This window comes from Canis lupus, chromosome 34 (assembly GCF_048164855.1).
Source record: "Canis lupus baileyi chromosome 34, mCanLup2.hap1, whole genome shotgun sequence".
NCBI classification, from domain to species: domain Eukaryota; kingdom Metazoa; phylum Chordata; class Mammalia; order Carnivora; family Canidae; genus Canis; species Canis lupus.
The window spans coordinates 14171146-14188085 of NC_132871.1; the positions used below are offsets into that span (position 1 = coordinate 14171146).

At 47.0% G+C, this 16940-nt stretch overlaps 1 long non-coding RNA gene across 1 annotated transcript; it reads left to right on the forward strand.

Annotated features, from left to right (window-relative positions):
• The first annotated feature begins 4266 nt into the window (after positions 1-4266).
• Positions 4267-14430, forward strand: LOC140624618 (uncharacterized). The gene is made up of 2 exons (XR_012024081.1): positions 4267-5490; positions 13677-14430. It is a non-coding gene; the product is annotated as an uncharacterized lncRNA (long non-coding RNA).
• Positions 14431-16940: the final 2510 nt, after the last annotated feature.

Below are 16940 nucleotides of genomic sequence, written 5' to 3' on the forward strand. Positions count from 1 at the left end.
TGGGGCAGGATCAGTCAGAGAGTCCCCAGGAACCGAGACCCAGAACTAGCAAGCCGATGGGAACCAAGGAAGCTTCCTAAAGTCTTGCCATCCTCACTCTGCGGGGCCACATGGCCTCTAATCCCTGTCTCCATTCACATGCAGCCCCTCCTTTTCTCTTGGCCCATCTCCTCCCTTCCCTGCCCATCCACATGGCCTCCCCACCATGTCTGCGTTTACACTACCTCAATTTTAGCAATACGTAGAGCCCGACGACAGTATTTTTCAGTCTTGATCGCAGAAGTGCAAGAGAAAGGACCCAACTGGCACGGCTTGGGCCAATGTCTCGCTCTGTTCCAGGTAACCACTACCAGTGGGAGGGTCACCCATTCAAACGTGGCTGCCAGGGTGTTGACAACCGACCTAAGTCAATCTGGGCGTTCACACTGGTCAGGTTGTTTGTCTACAGCCGATGGTGACCACCATCCCCGCTGGTCTGAAGTACTTGAGAACTACAGTTCCCCTCCTCAGCCACCTCCCTGGGCACTGTGCCAAAATGAGGGCAGGTCTCATTCAGAAGTCTGTGTACATGACTGACGACACTTGTGTGGAGACTTCAGTCCAGGAAGGTAGAAATGACAGCACTCCAACGGCAGAGTTAGCACCTGGCCCCTGTGCGAGGGAGGTGAGACTAGAGGGCTGGCCTTAATGCCACAGTAACGCAAGGGTATGGGTGCCTTTAAGATATTTCCAGCCAATCCACCTTTCATTCAGGAAAAATCCTTATGCTAATTAACAGGCCCTCTAGCCAAGATGCGGGTGGTTGTCTTGGCTATGTTTGGAGAGTGCTGACTAGGACCCTCCGAACATACCCACCATGCCCTGAGGTATGTGTGTGTGTGTTTTAAGATTTTATTTATTTATTCATGAGAGACACACAGAGAGAGGCAGAGGCACAGGTAGAGGGAGAAGCAGGGTCCATGCAGGGAGCCGGAGGTGGGACCCCATCCTGGGACTCCAGGATCACACCCCGGGCCAAAAGCTCATGCTCAACCGCTGAGCCACCCAGGCTTCCTGTGAGTTGTGTATTCTTGATTAGGGACTTCAAATCTTAACCAACCAGCCCTGAGTTTAGATGAAAATGAGTACAACACACACACACACACACACACACACACACACACACACACCCTGGGTGGCCGGTGGTGGGTTTGTGCCAGATGAATTGGCCTTCTCTAAAAGGTTGTCTTGGAAGCTCCCCTGTCCTCCATTGCTGCTCACACATCACTGGCCAGCCCCATTAGCAAAAGAGTCTGGGAATGTTCTTTTTTAGCTGGACATATCACAATCTGAACAAGACAGGGGTCTTGTTAGCAAGGAAAAGGATAGAATATGAATCAGGTGGGCAGCCGGCCATCTCAGCTTCACTCACTGATCTAAAGCAAACCTCTTAACCCTTGTCTTAGTGTCCTTACCCATAAAATGGGATTATCAATACCCACCCTGCCACTTTCCCAGGGTTTGTGTAAGAAAGAAATAAAAACCCTTTGAAAACTGAGAAGCCTTATTCAAATAGAAGATATCATTTGACAGTTTATACAAGAAACCGCAGTGTTGTATAACCACCAAAACGGTTATTCTTTCAAATCAAAATATAACCACACATAAGCACTTATTCTTGATCCCCAAAGCTTACTTACATTTCCCAGACCATCAGGAAAGTATCATTTTTTTAATGCTAAGGATCCTACATGACACTTCCTAAGCTTACGAGGGGCTGACTGGACATATGCGGAGGCCATATAAAGTTACGTAACATTGATTGGGGCTTGCTCTGTGCTGGCCACTGGGTTTCACACAGATATTCTCACCTAATCCCTACACAGGCTCCAGGACGGCCACTGCTACTATCCTCTCATCCTGCTGACAGGGAAACACAGACAGAGCGCAGTTGGCCCCCAACACAGTCAGAGTGGGAAGTCAGGACTTTATCTCAGTCACGTCTGGAATGCTTGAGCATCATTTTTCAGTTCTAAAATGCTGTGGCTCCTAGTTACCACGCACGTCGGGTAGACCCGTGTCCTCCAAAAAAATACGTTGCAGTCTGAACACTTGGTACCTGTCAATATGACCTTACTTAGAAACAAGATCTTTGCAGATGAAATCAAGGTAAGATGCATTCAGACAGGATTAGGATGGATCCTAATCCAACGACTGCTGTCCTTTTAAGAAAAGGAAAATTGGGGGGCAGCCCCAGTGGCCCAGAGGTTTAGTGCCACCTTTGGCCCAGGGTGTGATCCTGGAGACCTGGGATCGAGTCCCACGTCGGGCTCCCTGCATGGAGCCTGCTTCTCCCTCTGCCTGTGTCTCTGCCTCTGTGTGTGTGTGTGTCTGTCATGAATAAATAAATAAAATCTTAAAAAAAAAAAAGGAAAGGAAAGGAAAATTTGGACAGACATACAGAGAAGGCCAGATGAAGACAGAGGCAGAGATTGGAGTGATGAATCTATAAGCCAAGGAATGCCAAAGCTGGTGGGCGGACACCAGAAGCCATGAGAGGGGACTGGGGTAGCTCTTGCCTTAGAATTCACAGAAGAGACTAACCCTGCCAACACCTGGATTGTAGTCCTCTGAAGGTCCAGGGCCTTCCAGAACTGTAAGAGAATGAATATCTATTGTTTATAAGCCATCATGCTTGTAGTACTTTGTTAGAGCATCTGTAGGGAACCAGGACAGCATGTGAACATTGGACGGTCCTACAAGAGCCTTGTGCAGCCTGCTCCTGGCTGGACCCCAGGACACTTGAGGTCGGGCTCAGTTCATTGTAGGAGTGGGACACAGCCTCAGCTTCCCAAGGAGGCACTGCCTTCACAAACCAAGCAAGTCCTTCCCAGGCATATTCCTGGGTCTGGGGAGGGAACCCTAATTGTGCCTTGGGCAGAGGGTGGCTGGGTCTCTAAACATACCTGTAAGGTGCTGAGTTCAGTTGGAGTGGCTCAGCCACAACCATGAGAACTGACCCACATGTTCCATTAAGTCTGGGCAAAGGGAAAAGCCTCTGACTTTTCTTTCTATTCCACTTTCATTCGGAATACACTAAAATCTTTCTGGGATGGGGAACCTGGGTGGCTCAGTGTTGAGCATCCTACATCAGGCTTCTCACAGGGAGCCTGCTTCTCCCTCTGCCTATGTCTCTGCCTCTCTCTGTGTGTCTCTCATGAATAAATAAATAAATAAAATCTTTTTAAAAAAACTTTCTGGGGAACTGGATTTTTCTGCTGAATGGGGAATCATATGCATTTTCAAAGACCAAGATTTCCTATACACTTTGGTCATTCCACCTTCAAAAATATTTGTCAAACTTATACATCATCTGTACTTTTATTTTTTAAAAAGATTTTACTTATTTATTTATTTATTTACTTACTTACTTACTTATTTAGTGAGAGAGGGGGAGGAGCAGAGGGAAAGGGAGAAGCAGATTCCCCACTGAACAGGGAGCCCTACATGGGGTGTGATCCCAGGGGGGGATCATGACCTGAATTGAGGGCAGATGCTTAACCAGCTCAGCCACCTGGGTGCCCCTCATCTGTACTTTTTAAAATGCAATTTTATAATTCTCCCCAAAATGGAAAGCCCGGTCACCTACTGTGAATAAGGAGTAAAAATATTAAAATAAATACTTACCTATTTACTATCTACAAATCAGGGACTACCCTGGCCAGGAAAAAGATTTTTAGTAAGTTGGGGCAGGATCAACTACTCTGATCGTCCAGAGGGTTTTTATGAATAGAACGACTGTGAAAACTACTGGAAAACATGAAGTAACAATATGAAAGAAATTTATTATTGTAAACTTTATTACTGCAGCGCTATGAGTATTCTCAAACCACCACAGATCCACCTGTTTGGCACAACGTTCTATGAAGGGAAAGTTCCAGAATCGAGATAAATCGAACCAGCTTTTAAACACAGAAGGCCCACTGACAGTTAAAAGCACAGATGCTGGGATTTCAAGTCTGAGAAAATTAACAGTATGGACATCTGCCATCTGTATGACCTTGCTCAAGTGTCACTTTATCACCCCCGATAATGACTGGTGATGTGTCTTGTCTTAACTGGAGAAAATAAATAAGCCTACTAGGGCTGAGAAGAGTTCTTTTCATTGTGCTGGGGAGGGGAGAAATCTGGAAACCCAGCCAAAGAATACAGGCTAAGCTTTGTTCGGAGACTCGTAACAAGAGAAAAAAAGTGCTGCTGGGATAAAGAGATATTTGTGTTTCCAGCTTTCGAGAGCAGACAGGATGCACCACTCCACAGCACACAACAGGCCCTTTTGCGACACGAAGGCTTGACACAAACAAGTGTATCTATTTAGGTCTAATATTGCTTTTCCTGGTTTTAAGGTGAAGACCCCTACATGGATGTGATCCCGATATGGAAATACAGGCACGAGGGCCTAGAATGCCGAGCAAGTCATCCAGATCCTAGGCACCAACAATCAAGAGTTTGCCTGCCATTGAAAACAAGGAAGTGATGCGTGTGTTTCCTGCTACCACCTTCTCTGGCGTGTTGCCATTCACAGAGGGGGCAGGCTCGGAAGATGCGAACTGCTCTCTACAATCATACTCCTGAGTTTACCACCAACAGTGGCTCTGATAGGAAACAACTCAGAAGAGCGTATAAAGATCAGGAACGTACCATTTCGCAACAGGGAAGGCAAAGGGGGAGGGGGACATCATATGGCTGGTGCGTAACAGCAAATCTATAGTGATGGTCCTGGCCAGAGAGGGACAACCCGGAAGTTCTGAAAAGACTTTTTGATGAAGAGATCATTATTTGGAGGTACAGCTGGCGCTAAGGAACCAGCAACAGCAGAAAGCTGTTAGCACCCTGTATTCATCTGCTAGAGCTGCCCCAACTAGTTACCTCAGACTAGTGGCTCAACCAATGGCAATTTATTGTCTCACGGTTCTGGAGTCCAGAAGACTGAAATCAAGGTGTTGACAAGGCCATGTCCCTTTTGGAGGCTCTGGTGAAAACTGTTTGAGGTCCCTCTCCTAGATGCTGGCAGTTTCTTGGCTTGTGGCAGCAGAAGTCCAGTCTTCACATGGGATTCTCCCTGTGTGACTATGTCTGAATTTCGCCTATTTTATAAGGACACCAGCCATATTGGATTAGGGGCTCACCCTACTCCAGTATGACCCCATCTTAACTAATAATATCTGCAATTATATCCCACTATTCTAAACGAGGTTATGGTCTGAGGTACCTTCAACACAGGAATTTTGGGGCGGCTCTATTCAACCCATTGCACATTCTCAGGCCTGGAGAGGCAAAGGGAGGAAAAGGAGTCGGACGGCCTGGCTGGGAGCTGAAGCCCACAGTGGCTGTTGTCCTGGAGGGGCTCTGCCCAAGAGGCAGGACCTGCAGAAACAAATATTCTGGCCTCTCTCCCCGTCTACACTCCAGGCACCAAACCCAACCAGAAGACAAGGACCAGGGAGCCAGGTGAAGGAGAATGGGTGTGGGTAGGGCAATAGAGGCACGGCGAAAGGAGCACCCATCTACGTGACAGAAGCAAGGGATCCAAATGGGTTAGGGAGAGAAGTTTTACATACGATCTTTCCAAACCATATCTTGGGAATCAGAGTATTTCGAAAATCCTGGGCAGCCCGGGTGGCTCAGCGGTTTAGCACCGCCTTCAGCCCAGGGCGTGATCCTGGAGACCTGGGATCGAGTCCCACATCCGGCTCCTCACATGGGCCCTGCTTCTCCCTCTGCCTGTGTCTCTGCCTCTCTCTCTGTGTGTGTCTCTCATGAATAAATAAATAAAATCTTAAAAAAAAAGGGGGGGGGGCTCTAAAGCTATTTGCTGCCTTTAAAAAAAAAAGAAAAAGAAAGAAAAAGAAAATCCAGACAGAAAAATCAATGTATGTGATTTCTCCCAAGAAAGCTCTCTGTTGGAAAGTTCTTCTCTTTAACTGAGAGGTCAGGTCAGAGTTGAAGGTCCACAGCTCCAAATGACTCCGTGAGAGCTCCTGAGAAAATAGCACTCTCGGGTATATGCACAGAAGGGCTCTTCCCTCAAAGGCTCCTCAGGCATATCCTCTGTCCTCCTAAAACCTGAGTCACCCCAAATGTCTCTTCATTTCATAACCGGTTCACTCCCATGCCTCATCTCCATTCTCCCTGCATGATTCAACATCTCCTGGCTTCTTCCCCTGGGCCCCATACTCCAGCCTCAGTCTCCCACAATCCACGCTTTGCAGCACAGGCTGCAGAGTAAAATTCTGACTCCCCAGCATGAAGGTTGGGGCTCTACACTTGGTCCCTGTCTGCACTTCAGGCCCCATCTCCCTCTCATCGACCTCCCACTCTCCCCTCTGGTTCTCCAATAAAACAAACCCACTATCAGGAAAAACTATGAACATTTTTGAAATGAGCCAAAAAAAGATTACTGGGTGTCCTGTTCAATGCATCCTACCAAATCACCTTCATCTTTTCCTTGTTTTATTTCTTTTTAAAAATTTTATTTATTTATCCATGAGAGACACACAGAGAGAGGCAGAGACACAGGCAGAGGGAGATGCAGTCTCCCTGTAGGGAGCTCAATGTGAGACTCGATCCCAGGACTCCAGAATCACACCCTGAGCCAAAGGTAGATGCTCAACCACTGAGCCCCCCCCGGGCGCCCCTGAGCTATTTTATTGCTATAATTGGTAGACTACATTTTATTTCCATAAGCTGTGGACTATTTTATATTTTTGTTTCTATATTTTTATTCACTGGAAGTCAGGTAACTGATTCTTGGCCACAGAAAGGCAAACTGTGTCCCCGGAGATGCAGTTTTTGTCCTGTGAATATTGACCAGTTTTGTATCTATTTGTAAATTATTTAAATGATTTTTTTAAAGATTTTATTTATTCATGAGAGACACAGAGAGAGAGGCAGAGACACAGGCAGAGGGAGAAGCAGGCTCCATGCAGGAAGCCCGATGTGGGACTCGATCTCCAGGATCAGGCCCTGGGCTGAAGGCGGCGCTAAACCGCTGAGCCACCAGCGGTTTAAATGATTTTCTGGTCACTTACATAGGAATGCTCTTTGAGTTCTCCTTTGAACCACTTGTAACATCTTTCCTGGTTTCCTTATTAATTAATGGGTTAAATAAAACCATTGACAGACATTCGACTTATAATTCTATGAGTATCATGCTTTTATTCTTTTAAAATATTTACCTTTCAATAACTCCTATGGTTCTCTGATTGGACCATGCACTTTCCTGCTTCTCTTTGTACCAGCTTCTGGTGCTGTCCAGAAGATTCTTCTCCACCTCTGTCTGCCTGGTGAACGAACTTTTTTTGTTTTAATATTTTATTTATTTATTTATTCATGAGAGACAGAGAGAGAGAGAGAGAGAGAGGCAGAGGGCAAAGCAGGCTCCATGCAGGGAGCCCAACGTGGGACTCGATCTCGGGTCTCCAAGATTACACCCTGGGCCGAGGGCAGCGCTAAACCACTGAGCCACCTGGGCTGCCCATGGTGAACAAACTCCTGATCATCCTTCAATCTCAGCAAGGGGTTGCCTCTCCTGTGAAGTCTTCCCTAATTCCCTAATGAGTGCTTCTGAGTTCACGAGCACACTCTACATGCTTGTATTTCCATGCTATTTATATAAGTCCGTTTCTGCTACCCCAGTGGACTTGGAACTCCTATAAAGAGGGTCCATATTCTGCTCATCTTTCCCTAGCACAGAGTAGCACGTAACAACGTCACTAAATATTTACCCAGTACCTTTACCTGGGTTTCCTTTTAATCCTCACAATGGCCTAATGGGGCAGGGACTATTTGTGTCCCCCTTTGACAGATAAAGAAACTTGAGAAGATAGAGTGACTTGCCCAGGGTGGCACAGCACTGGGAAGATCTGGCTTAGTGGCTGGGTCTTCAGACTGAATGTCCTTAACTGCAATGTTACACTGTTTGTTGATTCGGCAAATCCATGGTCTTCATCCCCTGTTTAAGTTATACTTACACGGAACAACGGTGACTTAGAAAAAGGGTAGACTTTTGGGTTTTGTTCTTTATCAAAGGATGACACATCTTACCAGCTTGGGACAATGAAAAGCAAAATGACTTCCAATATCTTAATTTCTTCCTCCTGAGAGGTTAGCCAAAACATAACCACCAGAGATAATTGGCTATCCGAACAATTTCCTGGTTAATACCACATAGCATAGCTTAAGTGAAAACTGGAGTAGGGTGCCCAGCTGGCTCAGTCGGTGGAGCGTGTGACTTGACCTTGGGGTTGTGAGTTCGAGCCCCATGTTGGGTGTAGAGGTTACTTAAAAAGAAAAAAAACCTCCTGTAGTGTCTTCCTCACACAATAAGCAGTTGGCAATTATAGGTACCCAGCAGGTAGGTGTCTGTCTACAGGTGTGTTGCACAAGGGCGTTTCCAGTGCAGGGGCCAGCTGCCCTGCGGAGCAGCCAAAGGCGCCCCGGCCCCTATTTTACCAGGCCCCTCTTGTGGCCAGCGTGCTCCTGCCAAAGGCAGCTCTACTATCAGGAGTGAACCTCAGGTTTAGAGTTCACAGAAGCCTCTGGAGCATTTAAAAAATGCACCCGATTGCTCAATGTTGCTAAGCAGGTGACGAGTGAGACCGCCGCTTCACCACCTGGACAGGTGCCCGGCGTCCCCCTTCACGGTGGCTCGGTGGCTCGGTGCAATCTCACAGGGCAGAGTTGCCCTAATAAGGGAGGTGAGGGGCAAGGCTGCGCTGGGCTCTGGGAGTAGGGTCTCCTGCTGCTCCGCCCAGGGCCCTGGGTGCCGGCGCCGCTGTCCCGGGAGGCTTGGGCCGGGGCAGGTGTAACCGCGACCTACTCGGGACGGTGCGGAGGGCGGGCAAGCTGGGGGGGCACCGACGCCTTTCCCCGCAGTGCCAGGAAAGCTTCCAGTTCCAAAACAAATGTCTTTATCCCTTCCAACGGCTCCGCAGGGCAGGGCATCCTGCCTCGGGGTGGGGCGGCAGCGCGCGGTGGGAACAGTGGCCGGCGGCCAAGGGGACCGTCACATTGCACACGGGCCCCTGCCACCCGAGTCGTCCTGGGCCCCGCGGCCCGGCCAGCCTGGGGGCGCCGACTCACGCTTCCCTGCTGGGCACCCAGGCCCCTTCCTAGAGGGAAGCCCGCGGGGGGCAAGTGCCCGCACACTCCCTCCCTGCGGCCCGGGGACCCTGGGTGACCATGCCGCCCCTTCCTGGGGCTCCCCGAGGCTGGACACACTTCAGAGAGAAAAGGAAGTGCCAGTTGCAGTTTCCAAGTGACCCGGACAGACGCCCCACAGAGCCCGCCTTCCCCTCCCACCTGCAGGCTTCACCCCCGGGGTCCTTTCTCCACAGCCTAGACCTCCCCACTGTGCAACTGCAAACTCTCCTGGGGAGGTTCGCTCCCCTCAACCAGGTTCTTCCTGATTCTTCCCCAACCAGCCAGGCCCGGCCCGCACTTTCTCTTTCCTGTGCTTTGCTCACCAGCCCACAACTCCCCACACAAGCCGGTGCTCTCAGGGGGAGGCTCTCCTGCCCCACCGCCCCCCAGCAGCCCTGAGGCCTCCCTCCCTTCGCAGCCTTCACAGCTTCACCACTAACCCTCACTGTCCCTAAACCGCATTGAGGCTTCTTTGAATTCACGCGGATCTCTCCGACCTGCTTAGAAGCTTGATCCAAAAAAGGGCTCTTTCTTAATTCACCTCTTCTCAGGGACCAGTATTGTCCCTGGCACACAATAGGTGCTCAATAAATTAAAAAAAAAAAAAAAAAAAGGATGAGTGGACAAACGTCCAAAGCCATCCCCTTTACTGGAGAATCTCTTTTCTTAGGAGGAAGTAATCCAGTTCTGGGCCTCCCAGGGGCCGAAGGACATTTATCTGTGGAAAACCATTTGCAAAAAAAAAAAAAAAAAAAAAAAAATTTAAAAGAAAACCATTTGCTGGGGACAAATTCTGCTCTTCCCCAATCCCTAGAGAAAGCTCAAAGCAAAGAAAGCGATGCGCAAACTAACCGCTTCCAGATAAATGTACTCCCAGATGCTAACAGTTTTACTGTGTGTTAAGAGCAAAGCCAAACCACACACAGAAGCGAAACTTCCTGAACGTCCCACGCCAAGCATTTAGTTTATTGCTCTGTTGGAATTTTGATGACAATGGGCATCTGAGTAAAGATGCGCCGTGTGAGAACTGAGAGACTCTGACGCTCTGTAAAAGTCTTTGGTCTCTTCACTTTTGGATGCGCAGTACCTTATGAGAAGGTAGCATGGTGTGATATCCTGGGCTGGGCCATTCCTAGGACACTGTGACCCTTTGGCATCAGAACTGCTACTCTCTTCAGAGTCTTCTGCTTTAAAAGGGATTGTTATTATCCTTGTGAAGACTGCTGTTGCTGAAAATCACCTCTTCTAAAAATAAAATAGGCTGAAATCTGAAGCAAGTATTGCAATTTTCCCAGACATAGAATTTATCATTTCAATATTCTTATAGACAGATCAAGGGTCAACTGAGCATCATAAAGTAATATTTATACAGGAGCATTACATTTACAAAGCATATATATATATATATATATATATATATATATATATACTCTCATTGATAAGAATTGCTCTAGCTCATCAGTTCCACACTTGGCTTTTGCCAAGTGTGGGGCAAATATTTAAATATTTAAATATTTAAAAATATTTAAACACTTTTCTCCTACCCCCAATACTGCTAAGCATTTCCTCCCCCTCCATGGCCTGCCCCAGGTGGAAAGGAAACCAAATATCCGTTCATTTCTAATACCTCCAATTCCACTACCAGGAAAAGGAAGTCAGAGCTCGGCCTCGGCCGAGGCCTCGCAGAAAGAAGTAGAGTGCCTCCTCCCCATACCCTGCTGCCTCCCTCCTTCTCCAGAGATTTCTCTCCCACCCCCTATCATCCAGCAACAGCCTCCCTGAACTGCTTACAGCTCCCCAATGCACCACACCCTGTCACCTCCAACACCCCTCACCACCTCACTCTGTACCTCCCTCCTGTTCAGCTTTTGGGTCTCAATTAGATATCACCTCCTCCCAGAAGCCTTTTCCTAACTCCCAAGGCTGAGTTAGGACTTTTTCAAACTGCCCCTAGCTCGCCCTGTCCTACTAACCCAACAGTAATCACACGGCCTTATGATTATCAGTTACATGTCCTTCCCACCCTCTAGAGCAGCACTGTCCAATAATAATATAATGTGAGTTCTATCTGTGATTTTTAGTTTTCTAGCTGACTCATTCTAAAAAGAAAGAAGTAAAATTACTTTTAATAATGAATTTTATTTAACCTAATATATCCAAAATATTATGATTTCAACATGCAATCTATATAAAACGATTGTTAATGACATATCTCACATGCTTTTTTTTTTTTTTTCCTATGAGGTCTTTGAAGTCTGGTGTGTATTTTACACTTCCAGCATATCTCCACTGGGAACTTTCAAGTGCCCAGTAGCCACGTGAGGCTGGTGGCTGCCATAACGGACGGCGGAGTGTAGATCAAACACCCTGCTCAACCTCTCACACTAACACGTCTTGCTCTGTGCTTGACACAAAGATGACAACGTGAATGTCTTAGATCGGGCCACTGTAACAAAAATACCATAAACTGAGTGGCTTAGGGAACATTTATTTCTCCCAGTTCTGAAGGCTGGGAAGACCAAGATCAAAATACCAGCACACTCAGTGTCTGCTGATGATGACCTGTCTCCTAGTTCACAGATGGCCATTGTCTTGATGAGTCCTCACAGGGGGTGAGGCATGGGGCAACGCAGCTCTCCGGATCTCTTTCATTCGGGCACTAATCCCTATTCATGAGGGCTCTACCCTTAAGACCTAATCTCCTCCCAAAGGCCCCAGTTCCAAGGATCCTCACATTGGAAGTTGGGACTTAATGCATGAATTTTGAGGGGACACAAACTTTCCTTCTACAGGAGTGAACAATGTGTATGAATGACTTCATCCCCCCAAGGGAGGGAGGCTGAGTTGTATAAGCGCCTCCCTGTGGCCCAGAGCAATGGGTATCTGCACATGTGAGTTCAGCCCAAATTCTGCTCCAGTGAAACTCTCTAGATAAAAGAGGGGTGGCCAGATACGGGCAATCGCATTCATATTTCAAGCATTACTCAAAATGACAGAAATACCAGTTTAACAAAGCAAGCTAATCAGCCCCTTGGAATTTAGGATAATGTAACTTAACCTTCATATAAGATGGAAACAAAGTGTCTCCAGAAGAATTCCTTTAATGGGATTCGGCCTGAAACATTCTCTACCACAGGACCAGGCGGCAGGAAGTGAGCCTGAGGCTGAGGAGGAAAGACAAGTGTGGCATTATGAGCTGTACCCACTCTTTGTTTCAAGATTCCTAGAGTTTTTATCCTAAAATGTGGCACTCTTAAAACTGCTTTTTAGAAACAACAAAGCAGTGCTGCCAGAAAAATGAATGACATCAGCCCTAACCCCAGAGCGGCAGCCTTCAGGAGGACCTCGGGGGCCCACAAAATGACACTGCAGAGCGCAGAGGAGGTGCGGTCTGTTTTTCCTGTGTCCAGACAGATAGTTCTAGATTCCCAAATATGCAGATCCCAAGGGCTTCTGACAGAACAGTCCCTAAGCCAGCATTTTGTGGGTTTTGGAGGGCATTAGAAACATCTAGGGAGCTGGTTACAAATCCCCATTGCTGGGCCCCTCCCTTCAGAGAGTTTAATTCCGTTATTCTGAGGTGGGCCCCGGGAATATGCATTCTCCTCAAGGACTTGACGTGATTCTGATAAGGAGTTCCACACTTTGGGAAGAACAACTCCAACTAATGTTAGAACCGTCAGTTACCAATTCACTTTTCTCTACACCTCGCCTTTCTAAGTGTCCCCAGAGTGATGCCGTCTGGGCCACAAGCACCGCTGTACAGCGGCTCCTGTGCTGCTACGTAATAGCTCCCAGCTGGGAGGGTGAGTGGGAGCTGAGGCCTAGGTGCCAGGCCTGGGGTCGTGCCCCCCCCAGAGTAATGGACACTCTTCCTTCGGACGGAGGCACCTCCAGCTTGCAAGCCTTAGGCCCAAGTGGGGGGCCGTGTCAGCCCAGAAGGGGAGATTCTTTTTTTTTTTCTCATTCATACAAAGACACTATATTAGACTAGCAGCAGCCCCGAACCTGTCGTCCGATGCCCGGGACACCGCATCTTCCCCAGACCCCAACACTAGCATCCCCGAGCAACCATTGTTCTTGAAGGCTGAAACCAGAAATGGGTTTGACGGCTCATCATCTTCCTTACGCACCGTCCTCCAGGGCCTTCCCGAGCACCTGCGATGTTCTAGCAGTGGCCAACCTGGCGGCAGCTCAGCTCCTCCCTGAGCAAGCCCAGCCGGCTTCCCCGTGTGCATGAGGAGTGCACTGTTGCCTCACCACGTCTCCTTTCTGGAAAGCCACAGCCTTACCGATGTTATGTGCACAGGGCAGATTTCTCCTGGGCTCGGTAATTATTTACCAGGAACGAAGGCTCTTACCAGGAACGGTAATAGCTCTTGAATGAGCCTCCAGGTTACTGGGCTAAGCAAGCAGACTGCTGGGTGGGACGGATGTCCAAGTGGCTGGCTATATTTTCACAAATGTTCTTTTCCCTGTCCTCTGCTTCCCAGCTTTCTCAATTTTTTAAGCCGGATGAACACTTCATGACAGACTGCTTATGTGTCAGAGCAGACAAAGAACGGGTCGACAGATCTGCTGTGAATCTCAGATGCATCCTTGGTGAAGGGAAAGAGGGCTCCCCTGAGCTACTCAGGGTGAGGAGATGCTATCTGTTCTGGGCTGGAAACCCTCACTCTGCTACAACCTGGCTGATCGCTACTGGGCCAAGAGACAAAGCATAGATGAGAATTTGCAACTGCAAGAGAACAGAAGTCTGAAAGGGATAGAACAGTCTAGCAAAAAGACAGCTGGAATCTGAACTTACCTCCCTTTGTTCATGGAACAGCTATGAGATGCCTCTTCCCATCCTGTCACTAGCCCTGACTGTCCTAAGTCCAGTCAATGGTGTCAAAGAGTTCACTCACAGATTAGCAAATAATTATAATAAAACCGTGGCAGGAGCAAGAAGGGGGAAAGCGCCAAAGCCTGTGGGTGCTTCCAAGGAAGAAGGCCCCAGAGGATGACGATAGTCCTTGGGGTGGAGCGTGGGGAAGAGCAGAACAGCATGTAAAATGGTACAAAAGCCAAGGAGCATGCTCTGTGAGATGAATCTCAAGCAAACCTCAAGTGCAGCATGAAGGAAGGGGAGCAGCCAGAGACGAGGTAGGCGGCGCAGGCTGAGGCCAGCCGTAACCTTTGCATGATGCCAGAGTTTGTTTTTCCTTTTTTTTTTTAAGCAAGGGAATAATTAAAATTAAATCTGTATTTTTGTTTGCTTTCTTACTTGTTTAAGTGAAAATTTTGAAAAGCGATTTGTATGCATGGTAACAAAATTCAGACGCACCCCAAGTGCAGTACAGACGGACAAGACTCCTTGCTGCTTACTACCACCAAACTCTAAGTCTTGTCTTTCCAGAAGCAACCTCTATTTCTAGTTTTACATATATTCTACATAGAATATATGTATAGAATATATGTATATAGGTATATACAAGCATATATATCATGTCCATAGCATATTGTTGTACAGGTGTGTAGTGCCCAAAGCCACTCAGCCCAGGGGACAAGTCCATTGCATACTCACTTCCCAGTTGCTCCATGGCATGGGGCTGCATCAGCTGCCCCAGAGCAAGGACCTTGTCCTAATTTGTTCAAAGGCACTGCATGGGCTGAGGCTACTTATACACATGGCACACACGCATGCACACACATGGCCACATTCTCACAGCCTTTTGTTTACAAAGAAGGGAATATTTTCTACATTGTTTAGCCCCTTCATTGTACAAAGTATCATAGAGATCATTCCACATGGACAAAAGAAGATCAACCTCATTTTCCTTCATGGCTGTTGAGCATTCTTCAGCACCAAGAATCCTTAAGGTAGTAAATATAGGACAACTTACTTCAAACCAGCTGAAATAAGTCATCTAGCTTGCCATCCATAGGCTCCTTCCTCCAGCCACAAATCCTGGGGTTAGCACCTTCTGCAGTGTCCACCTTCAGGTCTCCTAGAAGCTCCAGGCTTTCCTCTCATGGCTGCAGCTCTTCTGAGCCTCACATTCATTCTGATTGGACAAGATTTTATTTTATAGGAAATGGTTCTGTGGCTATAGAAATATGATGGACTGACTGGTTCCCACCAATTGGTTCACCCCTGGAGGTGGGAGTGGGAGTCAATACCAACCAACCATTTGGAAGGGGCAAAAAGGAATGGATTCTAGAGGAGTAACCAGCAAGTGGCCCTTACAAATTCCATCATCCAAATATCATTCGGTTTGATAGCTCCTGCCACTGAATGGTCCTTTAGCTTGTGCCCAGTATCTTGTCATTATCAACAATGCCATAAGTGACATCCTCACTTATAAATCTTTGCGCGTACAAAGATGTCCATAGGACAAATTACTGGAAGTGGAATTTCAAGTCAAAGAGCGCCCGTTTTTATGACTCTGACAGATGTGACCATATTGCCCTTCAAAGGGGTGGCACCCATTCATACCACAGCATCTCTGAGATAACTCACACGCAGTCTTTTCCATGTGTTGTCAACTTTCTTAGACCTGTACTTTCAAAATCCAGTTTGACAACTGTGTGGTTGATGAATAGGAGGCGAAATAAGAGTGGAGGTAAGAAAAGTAGTCATGTAATTACAGTAATAAAAGGGAGAGATGGTAAGGACCTGAACTACTCTGGCTGCCACGTATTTGAGAAAGTAGAGGCTGGATCACGGGCACATTCCAATGTGGCCATAGAAAATATAGCTGTTTTGCTAAAAATTTTGCAGTGATTTTGTCATTGTGACAAAAAGAAAAACAAAAGATTCTGTTGTTAAGAGTTTTCTGGTTGGAAATAAAAAATAAACATGCTAAGTATCAAAGGCCTGAACACAGACCCTACACAGAGAATTTGAGTTAAACACACCTAGATTCCCAAAAACAAACCTAGCAATGAAATAGTGTGTTATCAGAGCACACAATAAATGACATTCTAAAAATGCATCTTATAAACTCTAAACAGTCTACATTGTTAAAAAAAAAAAATATATATATATGGCAATCATGGTCTTACTAAAGCAGAATAAAGTACTGAATTCTAAGGTCTGCTGTTCAGCTCTTTAAAAAATCTTTTCTCTCAGATCCTTCCCCTTGGATGCTACAGACCAGAGACCGTTCAGCTCTGACCTCAAGATGCCTTGTACACTGCAGGCATCATGGCAAATGCTAGTCGTAGTAGTTTAAGATCAATCTAATAGCTTTCCCTGGTTTCAAAATTATATTCTTGATTATACATAAAAGCTGCTTGTGAATATAAGGTACCATGTATGATGCACTTTGCTACCGAGGTGCGCTAAATCCTCTGCAACGCTCCCAGTTCTTGGAATGGCTGAAACTATTTTCCTACTACATGCAGTGACAAGGGAAAAGAAGTATTTCTTCTTCCCAATCCCCTGCCATCGGAACTACCCATCCAATCCTGCTTTTCTCATTATTTGCCCCCAACCATTCTGAGATTCTTCTATCCTATAAAATTCTTTTTTAAAAAAAATATTTTATCCATCTATTCATGAGAGACAGAGAGAGAGAGGCAGAGACGCAGGCAGAGGGAGAGGTAGGCTCCCTGCGGGGAGCCTGTTGGGGGACTTGGTCACAGGACCCTGGGATCACACCCTGAGCTGAAGCCAGATGCTCAACCACTGAGCCACCCACGTGCCCCTCCTATAAAATTCTTAGAGAAAACAAAAAGGAGAACATTTTTGAAATAGTTGCAAAGTGGAGTGG